The following is an 18153-nucleotide window of genomic DNA, read 5'->3' as shown; positions in this document are numbered from 1 at the left end:
ATGGACCACCTCAACAACTTAAGGTTTTCACCTTTCATTTGTTTTAGCCAAAGTAGAGGTTTGTGGTCTGTCTGAACAATAAAGTGAGTGCCAAACAGGTATGGCCTCAACTGTTTCAGTGCCCAGACCACAGCAAAAGCCTCCCTGTCTATGTCAGACCAACGCTTTTCTCTAGGGGTCAACCTTCTGCTGATAAAAGCAACTGGTTGATCCTGGCCCTCAGAATTCAGTTGTGATAAGACTGCCCCTACCCCTAATTCAGATGCATCAGTTTGAACTATGAATTTCTTGGAGTAACATGGGCTTTTTAGGACAGGTGCAGAGCACATGGCCTGTTTGAGCTCCTCAACAGCTTTCTGACAGCTAGCTGTCCATAATACCTTTTTAGGCATTTTCTTACTTGTGAGATCATTAAGAGAGGCTGCTATGGAGCCAAAGTTTTAATGAATCTCCTGTAATACCCTGTGATGCCTAAAAAGGCTCTCACCTGGGTCTGAGTTGTAGGGGGAACCCAATCCATGATTGTCTGGATTTTCCCCTGTAGTGGTGCAATCTGTTCTCCACCTACCAGGTGTCCCAGATAAACCACCTTACACTGCCCTATCTGGCACTTTGAGGCCTTGATAGTGAGGCCTGCCTTTTGCAGGGCCTCCAAAACTTTCCAAAGGTGGACCAGGTGCTCATCCCAGGTGGAGCTAAAGACAGCAATATCATCAAGATATGCTGCACTGAAAGCCTCCAATCCTTGCAGGACTGTGTTCACCAACCTCTGAAAAGTGGCAGGTGCATTTTTTAAACCAAAGGGCATCACTGTAAATTGGTAGTGCCATCCTATAGTTGAAAATGCAGTCTTGGGTTTAGCATCTTCTTCCAATTTGATCTGCCAGTACCATGCAGTCAAATCAAAAATGCTAAGATACTTGGCAGATGCCAGTGTATCAATGAGCTCATCTGCCCTTGGTATAGGGTGAGCATCAGTTTTTGATACCTGATTGAGACCTCTGTAGTCTACACAAAACCTCATCTCCCTCTTTCCATCTTTGGTGTGAGGTTTTGGTACAAGCACCACTGGGCTAGCCCATGGGCTTTCAGAAGGCTCAATCCCTCCCAGATCTAACATTTTCTGCACCTCTTGTTTAATGCAGTCTCTGACATGGTCAGGCTGCCTATAAATCTTACATTTGACAGGCAAGCTGTCTCCAGTATCAATTGTGTGTTCACACCAGGATGTTGTACCTGGCACAATTGAAAAGAGGTCAGAAAATTGTCCAAGGAGATTGATGCAGTTGTCTTTCTGTTCTGCAGTCAGACAATCTGCCAAAACTACTCCGTCCACTAAGGCATCTGCTTCAGTGGTGGAAAAGAGATCAGGGAGAGGGTCACTCTCTTCTTCCTGTCCCTCATCTGTTGCCATGAGAAGGGTGAGATCAGCCCTGTCATAGTAGGGTTTCAGGCAGTTGACATGAATCACCCTAAGGGGACTCCTAGCAGTGCCCAGGTCTACCAAATAGGTAACCTCACCCTTTTTCTCAACAATTAGATTGGGTCCACTCCATTTGTCCTGGAGTGCTCTTGGGGCCACAGGCTCCAATACCCACACCTTCTGTCCTGGTTGGTACTGGATTAGTACAGCCTTCTGGTCATGCCATTGCTTGTACAGCTCCTTCCTTGCCTGAAGGTTTTTACTGGCCTTTTTCAGGTACTCAGCCATTTTGGATCTTAGGCCAAGTACATAATCCACTATGTCCTGTTTAGGAGCTTTTAAAGGTTGTTCCCAACCCTCCTTCACAAGAGTGAGTGGACCTCTTACAGGGTGCCCAAAGAGGAGTTCAAAGGGGCTGAAGCCCACTCCTTTCTGGGGTACCTCCCTGTAAGCAAAAAGGAGGCAAGGTAACAGGACATCCCATCTCCTTCTGAGTTTTTCAGGGAGTCCCATTATCATACCTTTGAGAGTTTTATTAAACCTCTCTACCAGTCCATTAGTCTGTGGATGGTAAGGAGTGGTGAACTTGTAGGTAACACCGCACTCCTTCCACATTGCTTTCAAGTATGCAGACATGAAGTTGCTATCCCTGTCTGATACTACCTCTTTAGGAAAACCCACCCTGGAAAAGATTCCCAGGAGGGCATTTGCCACTGCAGGAGCTGCAGTGGTCCTTAGAGGAATTGCTTCAGGATATCTTGTGGCATGGTCCACAACCACCAAGATAAACCTATTGCCTGAAGCAGTAGGAGGGTCAAGGGGGCCAACTATGTCAACCCCTACCCTTTCAAAGGGCACCCCAACCACTGGAAGTGGGATTAGAGGAGCCTTTGGAGTGCCACCACTCTTGCCACTGGCTTGGCAAGTCACACAAGACTTGCAAAAATCTTTAGTGTCCTCTGACATCCTAGGCCAGTGAAACAAGGGGACAAGTCTTTCCCATGTTTTGATCTGGCCCAAATGCCCAGCCAAAGGAATGTAATGTGCAAGAGTTATGAGGAACTCTCTGTACTGCAGGGGAATGACCAATCCCCTGGCTGCTCCAGGTTTTGGGTCCATTGCCTCTGTGTACAAGAGGTTGTCCTCCCAGTAACCTCTATGGCTGTCACTGACATCCCCATTTTGCTGTTTGACAGCTTGCTGTCTGAGACCCTCTAATGTGGGACAGGTTTGCTGTGCCACACTCAGCTCTTCCCTGGCAGGCCCCCCTCCACCCAAAAGCTCAGCAGTGTCTGCTGCCAGCTCATCTGGTGAAGGTTCTGCACAGGGAGGAAATTCCTCTTTCTCAGAAGGGGAATCATCTGTAGAGGGAGGGATAGTGGGTAGGGATTTACCCTTGCTACCCCTAGCTTAAGGGAGCACTTGTGTTCAGGATCCAAGTTACCCTGTCCTTTTTGCTTTTTGGCCTGAGCCCTGGTTAAAGCAAAAATATGCCCAGGAATGCCCAGCATTGCTGCATGAGCCTCCAACTCCACTTCTGCCCAAGCTGATGTCTCTAAATCATTCCCTAGTAGACAGTCTACAGGCAAATCTGAGGCAACCACAACTTTCTTTGGACCAGTAACCCCCCCCCAGTTGAGATTCACAACAGCCATGGGGTGGCTAAGAGTGTTGTTATGAGCGTCTGTCACTTGGTACTGCTGACCAAGTAGGTGTTGTTCAGGGTGGACCAGTTTCTCTATCACCATAGTTATACTGGCTCCTGTGTCCCTGTAGGCCTGAACCTCAACACCATTTATTAGGGGAAGTTGCTTGTACTTATCCATATTAAGGGGACAAGCAACTAAGGTGGCCAAATCAATGGCACCTTCAGAGACTAAAGCAGCCTCTTTGGTCTCCCTAACAAGACCAACCCCAACTACACTGCCAATAGTGAGCCCAGCTACACCCTTGGATTGGCTATTTGTAGGTTTCCCACCACCACTGCTGTTACTATGGGCACTAGAATTTGCAGCAGGGGTTGTGGTAGTGGGAGGTTTGGTGTTTTTCTTTGGACAACTGGAATCAGTTCCCCAATTGCCTTTGACTTTACACAAATAACACTAAGGCTTTTTAGGTTGATTATTGGAAGAGGATTTGGTCCCACCACCCCCATCAGAGGATTTTTGTGGGCCTGATGAAGACTCAGTATTTTTACCATTTCTCCCCACCCTTGTCATAAGACTTACCATCCTTCTTCTTGCCATCCTTGTCACCCCCTGTATGAACTTTTCTGTTCACCCTTGTTCTGACCCACTTGTCTGCCTTCTTTCCCAATTCTTGGGGAGAGGTCAGATCCGAGTCCACTAGGTATTGGTGCAACAAGTCAGACACACAGTTATTCAGAATATGCTCTCTCAGAATAAGATTATACAGGCTTTCATAGTCAGATACCTTACTGCCATGTAACCACCCTTCCAAGGCCTTCACTGAACAGTCCACAAAATCTGTCCAGTCTTGAGATGACTCTTTTCTGGTGTCTCTGAACTGAATCCTGTATTGTTCAGTGTTTAAGCCAAATCCATCCAAGAGTGCATCCTTCAATACTGTGCAATTGTTAGCTTCACTTTCTCTAACCGTAAGGAACCTATCCCTACCCTTTCCAGTGAAAGATAGCCACAAAATAGCAGCCCACTGCCTTTGAGGGACCAACTGTACCATACAGGCCCTCTCAAGTGCAGCAAACCACTTGTTGATGTCATCCCCCTCCTTGTAAGGGGGGACTATCTTGTGCAGATTCCTGGAATCATGCTCTCACCATGGGGTCCTAACCCCAACCTCTGTCTTTCCTTCTCAATGTCTAGGGATTCCCTATCTAAGGCCAGCTGTTGCTGTTTAAGCTTCAGTCTGGTCTCTTCAACCCTTAACTTTTTGAGTTCCCTTTCTAACAAGTTGTCCTCAGGGTGAGTGGGTTGGGAATGCTTTGATACAGATGACAAATTGGAAACTTCAGAGGGGGACCTGTCCCTATCTGTCTCGACCCTGGTAACTTGGCCTCTAGGAAGAAAGGATGCCTTACTGTGATGGGACCCTCCATTACTACCAACATAACTGCTAGGGGGCAGACCCCTGTCAGTACCCTCCCCAGCTTCCTAAAGGGATTCCTCTGAGTCAGACTGTGAAGCTTCTATTAACCTCTCATTGGATGGACCAGACTGGTTCTGGTCATTCACCATAAGCATGTTATACAGAAACTCTTTTGTAGGGTTCTTTCCTATAACTAAACCTCTATCTAAGCAGGGACTCCTTAAGCTCTTGTAATTCAAAATGTCATAAGTAGCATTGGCAGTTTTGGGAGCAGAATCTACCACAGACATGATAGCAAAAGGTTTAGAGATAGTGAGAAGAGAGAAAATGTTTCAGAACTTTTAAAGCACAGAGAAAAAAAACGTTTTCTAACTTTTAAAAGTTTTACGAAACTTTTCAGAACTTTGTAAAAAGTTTTAGAGAAGAAAAGCAAAAAATTTTTGGTTAGGTATACATACACTGAACTGTTTGGTATATGATTCTCTTATGAAAAGTACAAAATGACAATGTGGTAAGTAGTTACAAGTATCTATCCCACTGCTGCACAACCAATGTACGAGGCTGGCCTGGCTTGTAGTGGGTACCAAAGGTACTTACACCTTGTGCCAGGTCCAGTTATCCATTATTAGTGTAGAAGAGGTGTTTCTAGCAGCTTAGACTGATAGAAGGTAGCTATGGCAAAGCAGCTTAGGCTGAACTAGGAGACATGCAAAGCTCCTACTATACCACTTATATCATATGCACAATATCATAAGAAAACACAATACACAGAGTTACTAAAAATAAAGGTACTTTATTTTTATGCCAATATGCCAAAAGTATCTCAGTGAGTACCCTCTGTAAGAAGGTAAATAATATACACACGTTATATGTACACAAACCAAAATTAGGTAAATAAGAGCAAATAAAGTAATGCAAACAGTGTAGAATTACAATAGGTTGCAATAGGCAAGAATAGGTATAGGAGCAACACAAACCATATACTCCAAAAGTGGAATGCGAATCATGATTGGACCCCAGGCGTATGTGACCTTGTAGAGGGTCTCTGGGACTGTAAGAAAACAGTGAGGGTTACCAAAATACCCCACCCCAAGACCCTGAAAAGTAGGAGTAAAGTGCACCTACTACCCCCAGAGAGCACAATAGTCGTAATAGGGGGATTCTGCAGGAAGAACAAACACCAGCAGTGCACTGACAACGGATTTCCGGACCTGAGGACCTGCAAGGCAAGAGGACCAAGTCCAATAGTCGCGACAGTGACCAGTGGGGGCAGGAGCTGAGGAAACCCTAGATGAAGGTGCAAGGAAGCTGCCTCTGGATGGAAGAAGCTTGGAGTTCTGCAAGAAAGAAGAGGACTAGGGACTTCTCCTTTGGAAGACAGATGTCCCACGTCGCGATGAAGCTTGCAGAGGTGTTCCCATGCAGAAATACCGCAAACAAGCCTTGCTAGCTGCATGGGTCGCTGTAGAGGTTTTTGGGTGCCGCTGAGGACCAGGAAGGACCAGGATGTCGCCTTTTGGAGGAGGAGACAGAGGGGGCACTCGGCAACTCAGAGAGCCCTCACAGAAGCAGGCAGCACCCGCAGAAGTACCCCAACAGGCACTTAGAAGAAGAGTGAACCAGAGTCCACGCGAAGTTAAAAAAGAGGGCCCCACGATGTCGGAGGACAACTCAGAAGGTTGTGCACTGCAGGACGGAGTGCTGGGGACCCGGGCTAGGCTGTGCATGGAGGAAATCCTGGAAGAGTGCACAGGAGCCGGAGCAGCTGCAAATCACGCGGTACACAGCTTTGCAGTCTAGTGTGGGGAGGCAAGGACTTACCTCCACCAAACTTGGACTGAAAGAGTCACTGGACTGTGGGAGTCACTTGGACAGAGTTGCTGTGTTCCAGGGACCACGCTCGTCAGGATGAGAGGGGACCCAGAGGACCAGTGATGCAGTCTTTTGGTGCCTGCGTTAGCAGGGGGAAGATTGCGTCGGCCCACGGGTGATTTCTTCTGAGCTTCTGGTGCAGGGTGAAGGCAGGCTACCCCCAGAGCATGCACCACCTGGAAACAGTCGAGAAAGCCGGCAGGATTAGGCGCTACAATGTTGCTGGTAGTCGTCTTGCTTCTTTGTTGCGGTTTTGCCGGCATCCTGGAGCAGTCATCGGTCGATCCTTGGTAGAAGGTGAAGAGGGAGATGCAGAGGAACTCTGGTGAGCTCTTGCATTCGTTATCTGAAGAATTCCCCAAGGCAGAGACCCTAAATAGCCAGAAAAGGAGGTTTGGCTACCAAGTTAGGAGGATTGCCTACCAAGAGAGGTAAGAGCCTCTCAGAAGGAGCCTCTGACGTTACCTGCTGGCACTGGCCACTCAGAGCAGTCCAGTGTGCCCCCAACACCTCTGTTTCCAAGATAGCAGAGGTCTGGGACACACTGGACAAGCTCTGGGCACCTCCCCTGGGAGGTACTGGTCAGGGGAGTAGTCACTCCCCTTTCCTTTGTCCAGTTTCGCGCCAGAGCAGGGCTGGGGGATCCCTGAACCGGTGTAGACTGGCTTACGCAGAGATGGGCACCATCTGTGCCATTCACAGCATTTCCAGAGGCTGAGGGAGGCTACTCTTCCCCAGCCCTTCACACCTATTTCCAAAGGGAGAGGGTGTAGCACCCTCTCTAAGAGGAAATCCTTTGTTCTGCCTTCCTGGGCCAGGACTGCCTGGACCCCAGGAGGGCAAAAACCTGTCTGAGGGGTTGGCCGCAGCAGCAGCTGCAGTGGAGACCCCGGAAAGGCAGTTTGGCAGTACCCGGGTTCTGTGCTAGAGACCCAGGGGATCATGGAATTGTCCCCCCAATGCCAGAATGGTATTGGGGTGACAATTCCATGATCTTAGACATGTTACATGGCCATGTTCGGAGTTACCATTGTGACGCTATACATAGGTAGTGACCTATGTATAGTGCACGCGTGTAATGGTGTCCCCGCACTCACAAAGTCAGGGGAATTTGCCCTGAACGATGTGGGGGCACCTTGGCTAGTGCCATGGTGCCCACACACTAAGTAACTTTGCACCCAACCTTCATCAGGTGAAGGTTAGACATTTAGGTGACTTATAAGTTACTTATGTGCAGTGGTAAATGGCTGTGAAATAACGTGGACATTATTTCACGCAGGCTGCAGAGGCAGGCCTGTGTAAGAATTGTCAGAGTTCCCTATGGGTGGCAAAAGAAATGCTGCAGCCCATAGGGATCTCCTGGAACCCCAATACCCTGGGTACCTCAGTACCATATACAAGGGAATTAAATGGGTGTACCAGTATGCCAATGTGAATTGGTAAATTTAGTTACTAGCCTGTTAGTGACAAATTTGGAAAGCAGAGAGAGCATAACCACTGAGGTTCTGGTTAGCAGAGCCTCAGTGAGACAGTTAGGCATCACACAGGGTACACATACAGGGCGCATACTATGAGCACTGGGGGCCTGCTTGGCAGGGTCCCAGTGACACATGGACTAAAACAACATACATACAGTGAAATATGGGGGTAACATGCCAGGCAAGATGGCACTTTCCTACAGTAAACTTCTGCAGCTCCTGGTAGAGTCACGTAGAACAGCATTTACAAGTGTAAATTTACTACTAGTAACTCCGCCACTGAGGTGTACATCTCCATATGGTAAAGTATAGATAATATATTAAAGATAATTAATTTTAAAAATGCTAATATTTCCTTATAAAAGATTGTGAAATAAATTTATTTATCTTAAATCTTGAATAAATAAAATAAAATATTGCAGCACATTAACCCAAATGTGTATTAAATAATTGGTTATTTTAAGTATACTAAAGAATAGTAATGCTATTATTTTTTAATAAAAAATGTAAAGCTTATTCTAATTTTAATATAATTATATTATATATACAATCCAGTGATGATTGCCACTGGGTAGTTATAGTTAGGATTATGTATCGATTGGAAATGGAATTTTTGGTTTGCTAATAACTGTGGCGCTGTTTTGATAAATCTCTATGAAACTTTCCAAAATGGTGCTACGTTTTGAATAGTTTGTGCATGGAAAAATTTGGGGTGATCCATCAAGTGGGGCCGTGAAAAAGGGGTTTCCAAAACGTGTTTTCCTACTTCATTTTTCTATAGGAACTATAGGCACAGCTACAGCCCCAGCTGCTAAAAGGAATTATATCAAATTTACCAAAAAGCTAGATCTTGGTCCAGAAAGAGAGTGAATTTGTGTTTTTGTGTAAATCTGTCCAGTAATTTTGGAAAAAGTCTGGCTCAAAAAAAATGTTTATATTTCGCCACGAAGGAGCTACAGGGCAAACAGATCTCATCTTGAGATCTGATTGGCTGCAACCATCTAGAACCAGGAAGTGATGGCATCTATCTTAGGACTTGGGACTCATTCCCAAGTCCTAAGGGAAACGCAGAAAAAGACATAAGCGGACAGGGTACAGATACCCTTACACCATAGACTTCCCGGTGGGGTCTCTGGGGCCAAAACTATATATTTTTTTTACTTTTGTCACAAATTCACAGAGGATCCGCAAATCACTGCAAAAAAAAAAGAAAATGCAAGCTCCCGTACATTTAAAACACCCCTCTCTGGGTGGGCCAGCGCTGGGGGGGGGAAACACAGCATTTATTTAAAGGGAGTGTGTGGCCTCCCTCCCTAAACCTCCAAAAGGCCCTGGGGACCCTATCTCCCAGGGCTGATAATTTCATAAAGGGTAGGGAGCTGTGCAGTCCCCCCTCCCCGAGCCTCCAGGAGGCCCTGGGGATACCATCCCTGTGCCCATCTTCCAAATGAAGAGTGGCAGTGCGCGGCCCACCTCCCTGAGCCATACAATGACCCCAGGGACCTCATCCCCCGGGCCGGCTCAGTGGTGGTGTCCAGGGGTCCCTAAACCCCCAGACACAATCTATTTCTCTGCCCGCAAGCTTGGGCAGGGGAAATGGAAAGTTCTCCCCCAGGCGGGAGCACCAAGCTGCTCCTGCATGGTGCGAGAGCAAAGCATTTACTTGCCCGCGCTCTCAGGCAGGGAAATGCTTTGATTGCTCCCACTCTGCGGGGGTAAAAGAAAACTGCTCCTGCTAGGTTGGAACAATGCCCGCTCCAGCTGCACTCGCCTCACGATGGATGCAAGCAGAGGAGCCAGCTGGTCTGGGGGTGCCCCGGGCCTCCCCTTGCAGACTCCAATGAGGGACACTGTGGGGTGCCCCTGAAGGGCACCAGGGCACACTACATGAAAAAAGATGGACTGGTTGTGACATGACCCGGGGGCAAGCCACTTTATAATAAAGAAAACAAAAACAAAATGCCAGCGAGGCTGCAGGGGCCCTGGGCTCCACTCATGGCCCCAGAAATGATAATGGGGTGGGGTGTCGCAGGTGAGCACCATGGCATCCCTTAGATTAAAAAAAATGCTGCCTTCTAGGCAGCCCCACGAAGCCCCAGGGAATTGTTGGGGCCACATGGGAATGTTCATGTGAAATAGGATACCCACACAGTGTATGGTATAGGGTCAATGTTGCACTAAACCCATGCTTGCTACACCCAAGGGAGTGTCATCTGTGATGGCATTAATGATGCTTCATTTTGCAATTTCTTTCAGGCCTCTAATGCCATACTAGTTTACAGAGCAATATGTGCACATCATCAACAATGTCATTTGAGACATCATCAGTGATTTCTAAATGATGCCATAGAACTTGTCATCAGTGATATAATATGTGAGGTCATAAAAAGAGAAAGGCGGGTATGCACCTTATAGTTAGCTCAGCTAATTATAACTGGTGAATTTCTGTGTTTTTTTTGTTCCAAATGTTAATGTTGTCACTGACATATTTACTTGCCTATAGAATTACTTTTACCTTTGATTTTTTTCAATCTAGGTGGGTCTGTGGGCTTATCAGCAGCTGAAGTTGCAGGCAAGACTGTACATTGGGCGGGAGGGGCAGCTGAAGATTGACTAGATGCCGCATCAATCGTTAGGTTAGAGTATCTGTTAAAGCCCAGAACAAAAGGGATTACATTAATTAGATGATATAAGTGGTGGATCATTGGAGAGCAGTTCCCCAATTGCTGTATCAGCACCTTCGGCGTTAGGCAACGATTTCAAGGCACTTTTCCTAAACACATCAGCAACTTTGGCTGTAATAATTTTGCCTCTGTTTTTTAGTTGGATCAGCATTAAGAATTGACTTGACTTCCTTGATTAGGTGGTTGATATCGTCAAGAGTACAATTCCTTCTTACAGTGGTATTAGAGCTAAAGCCATGTATAGCAGGTTTCTTAGTTATTTTTAAATTGGCCTTACGCAGCTCAGATGCCTCCCGATTCCCCATCTCAGCACCACACAAACACTAGCCTCGGTACTTGCTAAAATCCGTGGGAAGCTGCACGTGCTTTAAAGCGCACTGGGACGCTGTGACCTTGCCTTAGAGCAAGAATATCTTGGAGACGTAGTCCCACCCCAGATTTGGCCCCAAAGTCCTCTGGGCAGTGTCTGGCGGGCAGAAGCAGCAACTGACAAGACTCGCACTGCAGGAAGCTGCACACGGTTTAAAGCGCACTGGAACGCTGTGACCCCGCCTTAGAGCAAATATATCTGGGGGACGTAGTCCTAACGCAGATCTGGCCCCAAAATCCTCAGGACCTTGTCTATAGGGCAGAAGCAGCAACTGAGAAGACCGGCACTGCGGGAAGCTACATGCGTTTTAAAGCGCACTGGAATGCTGTGACCCCGCCTTGGAGCAGGTATATCTAGGGGACGTAGTCCCGCCACAGATTTGACAGCAAAGCCTTCAGGGCAGTGTCTGGCGGGCAGGAGCAGCAACTGCCAAAACCCTCTAAGGGTTCATTTCAGGCAAAGAGAATATGCCTGTTGTTTTGCTGGCACAAATACTTTTGCCTTCTACTCATAGCAGGCAGCACTATATTTGGAACCAATTCTACTTTCAGCTCATGTAAACATCATGCATATGTAGAAGAGGCTGTCCAATTGAGACTTCCAAAGTTGTTATGGAAATCTCAGGATTTTCCACAGTGTAGAGCCAGCCATCAACAACCGGTCTGGCTCTAAAATGGATGCTGAGATCGGTGGGCAGGATACTGACAACTGAACATGGTATCTGCTTGTTGAGCTATGTGGGAAACAGCTGGGCAGATTACATATCTTGAGACAGGAGATTTTCACCGAGTAAATTAATCGTCTCTTTCGTCTCTATGTGGTGTGTCTCAGTGGTCTCTGCTGTGCCCACATTCGAATGAAATTGGCTATTCTCCCTGCAAGGGTATGCCAGAAGACTTTAGGACATGGGAAAGTCTCACATTGGGCACGTGTTTGTTGAAATTGCAAGATTAGGCATACTGTAGGCAAAAGGAGGCGGGAAATTAAAATTAAGATTTGGGGCAACTGGGATGAAGTTATTGGTGTTAGTTAGTGGGTTCTTCTGGTGGGTGCAGAAGTTGGGAAGTGTGCCACAATAATGTTTTTGCTTGCATGATGGCTGGATACGTTAAATAGTGGCTTGTACTGTGGCTTTTAGAAGCATGTGAGTTTGAAGAGTTTTCTAGTGACGAGCCCTACGGGTATAAGTCTAGCATAGGCCGTGTGTGCTGATAAGCAGTTGACTGTCGATTTAAGCAGTCGGTGGCCTGGAGACGTTTACGAGTGGGTATACTAAGCTTTGGGAAACAAATGAGTAAGATGATTAGGGAAGTGGCTGTCACTGCAGCCCACAGTTGCGTCTGGACTAGAGCAGAAGATAGCAAGGGTATTTTGTGTGTTAAAAGAGAATGTGAATTTGAAGGGCATGAGTGGTTCTTCCCAAATCTCCATGAAGCGCGTGGATGCCGACACTCTTATCACACGTCAGCTGACCACACGTCACAAACAGTTTCAGACAAGGATAGGTAACCAACAGCAGCCCAAACATCTGGGGAATGTCTCTGTCAACAGAAGGTGTTGACTGCACATGGTCTAAAATTAGTCCAATTGATTCTAAAAAATTATCCTATACAACAAGGCTCAGAACATGTAACATGTAACATGAAACATGATGAGACGATGCCTGGTGATCTTGTTGGTGAAAACTTGCCTTCTAGACAGTGATGGACAGTGCATAGACCGTTAGACAACACAGTATCGAGAGATTTGTGTTTCACATTGGGTTTGGCAATTATCTGATTGTGAAAATGGTCAGGCTAAGACTCTGGGCAACACATCAGCTGGAGGTTTTAGGAGGTGCAGGAAGGCCTATTGTTTTGGATAGGAGCTTAGAGGTGTTGTGGTGTAAATCAGACTGTGGTCTCGGGCCTAGGCCAGACTGGAGGTGTTTGGGAGGTAACAGGAAAGAGTTCTGGGAAGACACTGGGCTGGGTACTGTTTGGAGGTGGATCGTGCTGCTGCTTGAAGGACTTGTGGGCTAGAAGGGTATTCAGACACAGGACTGGCTCTGTTTAGCAGTGGGTCGTACTTGGGCTTTGATAACATGCTTCAGTATTAGAAAGTGTGCTCAATAGACAATTTGCTGTGAGTAAGCTAGACTTGCTGCTGAGTATGTGGATCAGCATGAGACTTAGGCCACAGAATGGGAGGGAGGTGTTGTACAGTGGTGGGTGGGGCAAGTGATTGAAGCGGTGGGAAGTGTTGGGGAGTGGGACTGATTGATGCTTGTCCAGCTGAAGGGAGCAACTTGACTGATTCTTCAGCAAGAACCTGCTCCGGATACACTAGGCAGTTTGTTGCACCAGTACTTGCAAAGTGGGTGGGCTCTGAGTGCTGTAGAACACATTGGATTATGGCTTTGGTTAGACAGAATGCTGCAAGTCTAAAGGTTTGAATCAGACACCAGACATGAACTAAAAGAGTTGGGGAATTTATTCGACAGAGGCTTGGGGTTGCAAGGGTGTAAGATCGTTCAGGGAAAAGGTCAGACAGTGTTGAGTGCAGTATGGGCTAAAAGTATTGGTGAAAGGGTCTGACTGCTTTTTTTGGCAACAGCTCAACAGGAGGAGCTGGACAGAGAACAAATCATAACCATCATGGAAGCACAGCTCATACAAGGAAAATGTGTGAACATACCGGCTCATGTTTAGAGAGACTCTGGGTTTGAGGGCAGGAGGTGGGTGTTTCCAAATCTCTGCCATTTATAATTGGATTCAGGCTGTTATCATTAGTCAACTCCCCTCACATGGCCGTCAACATCAGACAACACCATGTGACCAGCAAGAGTGACAACATCAGGGGAACGTCTCTATCACATGGAAGTGTTGGCTACACTTGGTCTAAAATTAGATGTATTGTTGCTAAAAACACCATGAAGTTATAATAGGAACCAGCCAGGAATTTTTACAGGAAGGATGAACATGGCCATACATAGTGATGTAATTGATCAACATAATCCTTATCCTCCGACCTGTGAGTCGTCAGAGGAATCATGGGAAGCATTCACGCTATGAGCTGGAAAGCGTGCAACCTCTTCGGCCGTTCATAAAGTTATGCAATGTGTGTCACATGAGAGGTCTGAGTTGTCATCTAATTAGGGAGTCGATCAGGCTGCAAGACTGGTCTGGGGAAGGAGTTTTGTAGTGCTATGTTGTGAAATGTGAGAGGGAGGGACACAATAAGATTTGAGGAGTCAGTTGGACCAGAGATTTAACAGCGCCTGTCTTGAATTTTCTGGAAAGTATACTGTTCTGAGGCTTTGGGAAGGAGGTGTGCTGGAGATGTTTGGAAGTGTTTTTGGGGGCATGGACAGCAGATGGATTGAAAGTATTGGTTGAGTGGGGATGAGTGAGGTTCTGCACAGTAGGTAGGGTGGAGGTATCATGGAGATGGTCACACTGGGGAAGTAGGCACTTGTTGGGTTGGACATGTTGGATGTGGGTACTACCAATGCTTTAGGCTCCAGGTGTTGGGAAGTGGAGTTGCCTGTGGATTGGGCAATGTGTGGGATGTAGCAGTTGGAGAGTGGGTCTGACATATGCTTTGTAAAGGTGATCTTTTTTTGACGGTGTGCTGTACTGATATTTGGGCAGTACATAGGCTACACATGTTGGGGATTGTGCTGGACTGATGCTTTGTGCTGTGAATGATCAGCAGTTATTGGATCAATATTCATACTGAAATATAAAGCAAAGAGCAGGTTGAACGTGTTACTGAGTGTGAGCAACTAACGTTTTGAGCAATGACTAGCTGGATGTGAAGGAAATGAATAGAAACGTTTTTAGGTGTTTATCAGCAGCCATCATCCTGGAAGAGTAGTATATATGAGAGGGACACAATGAATGTATGAACTTGTAATTAGAGAGAACATAGGTTGGAAACAAGTATGTGGCTCTTCCCATGTCTCTATTCATTATGTTAGGATTCTGACTGTTGCACTCACGCAGTGATTTGGGACTAGCAGGTGTAGCAACATCAGGCAATGTCTTTATCGCAAAAAGGCTTTGGTTGGTTTAAAATTGAACAGAGGACTTAATTCACAAAGATAATTTACACTTTTGAGTAATTTACACTGTTGAGTAAGTTTACTACTTTTTGCTTACTCACAAAATCTGAGTGTAACTTACTCCCAACGCTAGTCTATCACCACAAATGGCCAACCACTGGTACTGCAAGCTCCTTCCACAGAAAATAATAGAGGTAAGGAAATAAATTGAAACCCCATAGGAAATAATCTTAAATTATACCAAACTATTTAAAGTTACTAAAAAAAATGCAATAAGTACATTTTAAAGTTAAAAATATATCTAAAAAAGTACATATTTATTATTGAACTATAAAATAGTTTAATATCCTAATTTGAATTTAAAAATTAATGTAACAATATTATGTATTAAAATATAACTATGTTAATTTTAATTAATCCTCGACATCAGCTTTAACAACTATTAATGAATAATAAAAATATTTTTTTCTTTAGGTGGTAATTAGTTTTTTAATTTGAACCTCGGAAAAATAATTTTAATCTAATTGAATATACTTCTATTAATTAAAAGTTTATTTTAAGAAATTGTGTTAATAGTGCTGTAGCATTTGTTATTTTATTCTACATTTAAATTAAAAAATACATTGAATTTACATTAATATTTAATTAAAAAGTATTTTGAATATTTATTTTTTAGTTAAATAGACTTTTATTTTTCCCCATACATTACCATCAGAGGAGAGATCTCTGCAATTTCATGGTGTAGATAATGTTCATACTATACACTGCAAATATAAGAGACTGCAGAGCACCCCCCATACCTCTCCCATACCACGAATCATTGGGAAGAAAGGTATAAAGTGATAAACAGACCTGGGTTTAAGGAAGGAGAACACAGAGAAACCAATTGTGTGGGGGATATATCAAAGCACAATTATTCAGCTGCAGCCCGAGTGCGTCCTGTGGTATGTGGGAACAGTTACGTGGCTTGGTATAAAATAGCTAGGGAAATTACTAATTCTTCAGCCAATACAATAACAATGAATGTGTGATATAAAACGCTTTGCGTTTTTGCAAATGGTCATTGTACATATAATGACTGCTGAGATAACCACAAGTCCACTGGAATTATGTGATTGTGCAGCCATGGCGACTTTCACATAATTTTAGATTTGACACATAATCCATCATCTACCGCATAATCTGCAGATTTTAACAAAAAAAATAGTTTCTAGCTAAAACGGTTCATAAGGTACTAAAAATGCAGCAACATGTGTTGCCGCACATTGAAAGGCCCTTTACAAAGCTAGGCTGGTCACCTTTCTGCTGCTTGTTACTATATTTGGGTGTTAAACAGCTACTAACGAGGTGCAACCAATGACCTGACAGTGTTACTAAGTTTACAAATAATGAATTAATACTATTACAAAATGTGCTGCATTACGCCGCATAATTTGCCTTTCCTTGCTACATAATTTAGTCAACCCTGCCACATTATTTGGCCCTCTACTACAGCATAATTCTAGTGACCCTGGATGACCATAATAATTGCCATAATTCTGACACATAAGATTTATATTCTGACTGCACATAATAACCACTTATTGTAAAATTCTAATATCTGTGTGTGTCTGTTGTTTCCAAGTGCTGGCATAATGGTTCAGGGATATACATATATTCCTTGCAGACACAAGTTTCTGTGTCAGGGGTGTCTGACTCATAACACTCTGGATGTGGGTAAGCTTAACTCATCACAGAAGAATGTGAGACACCGGTTCTTTTCTTTGAAGCTGGTGTGATATACAATATCCATATGGAGGAGCAAAAGAGATCTTACCGGGACTCCCTCATCCTAAACTGGGAGGTTCATAACATGAGAATCTATCTCTTCATGAACAATATTCAATGGCTGGTAAGGAAGCGCCATGTCACAGCACACTCAAGGCGACAGCTCTCCCTCCTAGTATCTTGCTTCCCAGCACCTTTCCAAGAAGACTTAGCGGCACTGCCTGAAGCAAGTTCAGAAGAACAGCAAGTTCAACAAATCCTTCACTCAGCATGTCTTGTCTCTCTAGGTTTCTCTATGCTTCCCATAGATATATTGAAATGGTGTTCCCTTTTTTATCCTTATCTTTATTGCCAAGTTTACGCTCCTTATTCCCAGCCACTAACAACGACTCTCACACATAATCTCTCTCAAATGCGTGGTCCAGGATGGACACTCTCTATTTCCGCCACGCTGTCTCCAAGGCATCGCACACTGATATGTGAATCTGTGGCTAAGGGCCTGATTTAGATCTTGGCGGATAGAGTACTCCGTCACAAACGTGATAGATATCATGTCTGCCATATTACGCTCTCCATAGGATATAATGGGACTGTAGTACGGCGGACAGGATATCTCTCACATTTGTGATAGAACAATCCCCTATTTCAAGATCTAAATCAGGCCCTAAGTCTTAAGTGTCAGCCTTGGTTGCTTACCTCTCCAGCAACAATTCATGACCTTCTCTTTTTGTGGATACGTCATTATTGTCCTCTACTCCTACTTAGATTGGGTCTTAGATAGAACAAATATTGTGATCCACTTAATAAAAGTTAACAACACCTTTGCATCTGTCAGCATCTTCCTGCTCTGCTTCATCTCTCAGGTTGAGTGTCATTATTGCTTCAACAATCACAAATCTTATTGCAAAAAAAGTGTTTCCCCCTGGGTTTAGACCTCTTTATCAGAAGTCTAAGTCAAAAGCCAGGCCTATTCAGTTTGTATTGTACAGGTGTCTTACATTCCACAATAAAAATGCTGATTACGCCTATCTCTCTGTCTTACAGGTGTACAACCTTTAAAATATTGGATGAGTGGGGATATTCATGGAATGTGCAATATGTGGACAAAAGCTCAGGAATATTCTGTCTTGGTGCCCGGGTAGTTTGAAAATTGTTCCCAATAAATGAAAACTGCTACTGTTTCACTCTCTGACCTCTGGTATTTGGACATCTACTGGGGTATGAGCCTCCCTAATGGAGTAAGTTGTGTTAAAATTAGATCTTGAGCTCCGACTTATAGTTCCCACCTTTTATTATAAGCCCAGTTGCCTATGGACAGCTAAGAGTATCTAGGTTGTGCATAGAGGCCACATACAGAGAGTGTGTGTATTGTCCATGTTGTGTGTGTGTGGATTAAAGTAATCTTGAAGTGTGCCTCTTGTGCTTTAATCAATGGTGCAAGTATCCAT

The sequence above is a fragment of the Pleurodeles waltl genome, chromosome 6 (genome assembly GCF_031143425.1).
Source record: "Pleurodeles waltl isolate 20211129_DDA chromosome 6, aPleWal1.hap1.20221129, whole genome shotgun sequence".
NCBI classification, from domain to species: Eukaryota; Metazoa; Chordata; class Amphibia; order Caudata; family Salamandridae; genus Pleurodeles; species Pleurodeles waltl.
The sequence above is the reverse complement of the archived record's forward strand: the minus strand, read 5'-3'. Positions refer to the sequence as shown.